This window comes from Pseudorca crassidens, chromosome X, assembly GCF_039906515.1.
Source record: "Pseudorca crassidens isolate mPseCra1 chromosome X, mPseCra1.hap1, whole genome shotgun sequence".
NCBI classification, from domain to species: domain Eukaryota; kingdom Metazoa; phylum Chordata; class Mammalia; order Artiodactyla; family Delphinidae; genus Pseudorca; species Pseudorca crassidens.
In genome coordinates, this window is record NC_090317.1 from 38,518,224 (window position 1) to 38,522,925 (window position 4,702).

Sequence of the window (4,702 nt, forward strand, 5' to 3'; positions counted from 1 at the left end):
ATGAATGGACAGAGGTCATGCCAGGAAGACAGCCTGCAATTACTGCCTCAGCTTCCTGCAGTGCTGTTCATTAGCCTAATAGTAACCCCTATACGTATTCATAGTTCTCCTTAGGGCAGGGTCAGTGATCCTAAGAGTCTTTAAGAGAAAATAATTTAGGTGAAGTCTAGTTAGCCTTGAATTACATAGGGATATAGTTTTAAATTTCATCCCCCAAAGTTTGTAACGCTGTTCTCAGCCTGGTCACCTTTAAAAACCTCAGATGGTAAGAAGTTAGTTCTCCTTTCCTTGTTTGTTCAGCTTTTTGCCCACTCTGCTACTAAACAGACTGACAAATGTAGGTGCCAACTCTATTACGAAGGACACCTGCTGGCTTCAAGCTGGCCTAGGGCCAGTTATCCTGGACAGGCCATTGAAGAGCCATATGACTTTCAGACACTATTTACTTGGAACAGAATGAGAGGAAGGATTTATATCAAGTTACCAGTCCCCTGAGTCTGCCCTGTCCTGAGCTGTCCTCTTTATCCTTCATGTCCTCTATTAGCTGCCAGTAACAGTGACATACTTTTGTTCATATGCATAATAGAACCTTAAAATATCTGAGGGCACAAACCTCTGAGAAGCACCAATGCCCTCACTGAGGCCCATCAGCTAAGAGAAAGTCAGCCAAGTTATCTTTGCCCTCTGTTAGGTAGAGTGCTTGACCTCATAACTGCCATCCCTTCGGTCAGGATAGGATAGGTTATGTTGCTATAGCAAACTACTCCCAACATCTCAGTGGCTTAAAATAACAAAGGTCTATTTTTGGTTCACACTGCATGTCCATCATGGGTCATCTGGGGGACATTATGTGGTCCTCAATCTAGGACCCAGAGGGAACAGCCACCATCCGGAACACTACTGATTGTTGTAGCAGAGGGAAAGGGAGCTCTGCAGGTCTCACACTGGACTACCAATTAAGTCTTATTTCTGTATGTGACACATGTCACTTTTTTCATATACCATTGGTCAGCCTTGATCAGAGACCAACTGGAGGCCAAGAAGGGCAATCCTACCATGTGCCCTGAAGGTGGAGAGCTGGAAATATTCAGTCACACTGTTACTTAATGTTCTCTGTAGAAAGACATTCCTGGTCTCTAGCCCTGTCCCTTTCCCTGGGACATCTTGCTAAGTCACTTCCCTTCAATTTCACTCATTCTTGTTTATCTGCTTCTGTAAAAACCAAGCTACTTCTTATCAGTTTGGTAATTATTGTGCATACGGTAGTAGGCTGTGTTGTTTAATGCAAGGTTTTTTTCCCCCTCGATTTGAATTCCTTCAGCCTCTTTGGTGTTCCTGCAGTTGTATGCTGCTGTGATATACAGAGGTATTAGCTTGAAATAGTTTTGTTTAAATAAAATGCTGTCTTTTGGACTCTTCCTCACCTCCTGCTGTTTACAGTTGTAAGTAACAGAATAGCTATAATTCTGTGATCCTCTGACCATAAAGATTGGATTAAATGACTTGCCCAAGGGTGTGTAGTTAGTTGGTATCGGAGGAGCCTGAACTAGAACTCAGGTTTTCTGACTCAGAGTCTGTTTTCTTTTTATTACACCAGGCCCTATTATAAAGAAAGTTGTATAACTGGCAGCTCTGTAATTTACTACCAGAGATGACTGGTAACAACAGAACCTAGTCTTTAATCTTGAACAGAAGGAATTTTCCACTTAAATGTCTCCTTTGGAGTATTTTGATGAATTCCGTGTCATAAAATCAGATTCCTGGGATTCCGATGCCAATAAGTTTGTGTTCTTTCTTGAAGCAAATAAACAACTGGCCCTGAATGAATCAATGACATGATCCTGACTATCTGTAAGACTCAAACAAATAAGGACTTTCACTTTATCTCAATCTAGAATAAGGCATTGCACGCATTGTGTTTTTGCAGGTTTGTTTCTCACTAGTATTTAGAATGTGAGACAATGTTCAAGGCTTCAAATTACAAATGGTATCAATAGCTTAGTGAAAGAATTACTGCACAAGCTGTGTCAGCCTGTCTCAATTTGGAGTTAGTTTTTGTGTGAACTGCTGTGGGCTTTCCTCAGGTATAGTTTACTATGAAGCTCTTCAGTGGCATTTCTAGTGTTAACCAAATTCACTATTGATAACTGTTTAAGAAAAGGCCCTACCCAGGGACTTCCCTGGCAGTCCAGTGGTTAAGACACTGCCAATGAAGGGGGCGCAGGTTTGATCCCTGGTTGGGGAACTAAGATCCCACATGCTGCACCACGCGGCCAAAAGATTAAAAAAAAAAAAAAAGGCCCTAGCCAATGAGACTATCACTAAAAATCATAGATAATAAAGGAGGCATCTCTAATACAAAAACAAGCCCTAACACACAGGCATAGAATTCTTGTTAAGATATGAACAAATATGACATGGGTGGTCCAGGGTATCTGCAGATAACACGAACCTCTGCGCAGGCTTAATAGAAGAATACACCATTTTATATACATTCAATAATATAAATTGTAGGTTAGGAACAAGGAACCTTTTTAAAGAATGCCACACACAACCCATTAGGACGATCTTCTGAATTGTTCCAATACTTTGCCTTCTGCTATCAGGTGGTCTTGATTACTCTTTGGACACTAAAACCCAGCATTATTGCCATATATAGAAGCACAAGGCTAGATATCTGAGAACACTGGCCATTAGTGCAAAGGCAAAGCCAATTTCTCTTATATCTGTGGTGATAGAATATCTTCCATAATGTTTTCTCATGGAGTCCTTTGCCATAGTCATTTAGCTACCAGGTCAATTTTTTCCTCATGGAAAATTTCACACATGAACAAAGCAGAGAGAACAGTATCATATGACCTCATGTTCCTATCACCCAGCTTCAACAATTATCAGTTCATGGCCAATCTGCTATGAGGTCTTTATGAGGATTATCATAATCATTTGCATTTCATGGCTATGAACTATTTTTAAATATCTTTTCACTTATTATGGCAAATGTAAGTACAAATATTAGGCTTTTACGTAAAGAGGATTTATTCACACCACCAGAAAAATAGTTTTCAAAATATTCATATCACTAGAATAGCTCAACTGCAGACGTCGTTATCAACCAATTTCCTAAGAAATTCTTAGAGTCGAGGGAGCCAACATCCTCCTATCAGGATCTATCCATTGTATCAAAGGACTTAAAAGCTAGAAAAGGACCACTGCTTCTCATATTGTGGTCTATCAACCTTTGGGTATCAGCAAATGTATTCTTGGGGATCTATAAGTTCTTAAGATTAAGAAACATTCTTCCAATATCAAACTGGTAATAATCCTTCTGAGTGTTCACTCTTGTACTCATGTCGAACTCTTTTATCAGTACTTATCTTTCAAAATGGCAATGCATTATCAAAAGGCATTTTTATAAAATAAGATTTCACTTTCTTTCTTTTTTTTTTTTTTTTTTGCGGTATGCGGGCCTCTCACTGCTGTGGCCTCTCCTGTTGCGGAGCACAGGCTCCGGATGCGCAGGCTCAGCGGCCATGGCTCACGGGCCCAGCCACTCCACGGCATGTGGGATCTTCCCGGACCGGGACACGAACCCGCGTCCCCTGCATCGGCAGGCAGACTCTCAACCACTGCGCCACCAGGGAAGCCCCAAGATTTCACTTTCTTAGTCAGTGTTTCTCAAATAGATCCATGAATCCATTCCATAGTTCATTAGAGTTCTGAAGGAGCAGAAATCCCACTCTGAGGGAAGAATACAGGAAAAATTGAGAGTTTTATCACACAAGTTACCATTGAAACAAATAGATAGGCCCCAAAGTTTAGTTGTGCCCTCAGTGAACAGAATGTGGACATTCTGGTGGAGAAAAAAGCTTTCTGAAGAATATAAGGTTGAACAGTTAGTAGTGGAAAATAACATTATAAAGGTGTATTGGAACTGAATTATTTAAGTTAAAACATAATACCTTACTATAAGGTTAAGGAGTCTACACTTTTATATTTTCTGTCAATATGATATTGTTTTATGTGAGGTCGGGGATATTGTCTTCTTTAAGTGTGGATTCTGTAAACTTGGGTGGCTCAGTAGGAGAATATTTTGGCAGTCCTTTTCTACTCTCATGTACAGTGTAGAGAAGCCTGTCTCCATATCAAGGTAGGATTCTATACTGGGTTTTAATACTCTGTAAATAAAACAATATTCTCTCTATATTCATCTCCATTAGTAAGCATTGAACTTGACAACAATGAAGGTTTTAGTACATTTTTGTCATGCAGAACTGAACATTATTTTAATTTTATACCTATATTACATGTAACAATGATCTGCTGGGGGAGGACTCCTATCTGCTGAAACACAGGTTACTTAGTGGCTTTGGAGAATTCTAAGCAGGCTTTGGGATGCAAACTTACTAATGCTTTCATTTTTCACTCCAGAGCTCTGAAAGGCAAGACCATAGCTTAAGCTATTGTATGTAAATTAATGCCTGCTACTACCAATAATACAATAACAATAGCAAAAGAAGATGATAATGCCTGTGCCAGTCGTTATACTAAGGATCTTATTTACTTTTTTATTTCATCCTCACAACAACCCAAGGGTAGTAAGTAGGGTGAGAGGATCTTCCTTGTTTGCTTGAGGTACTGTTGATATCAGGTAGTGTACATTGGTGGAAGGCGCTAGAGCTCATCTGTTTGTATTTCCTATGGG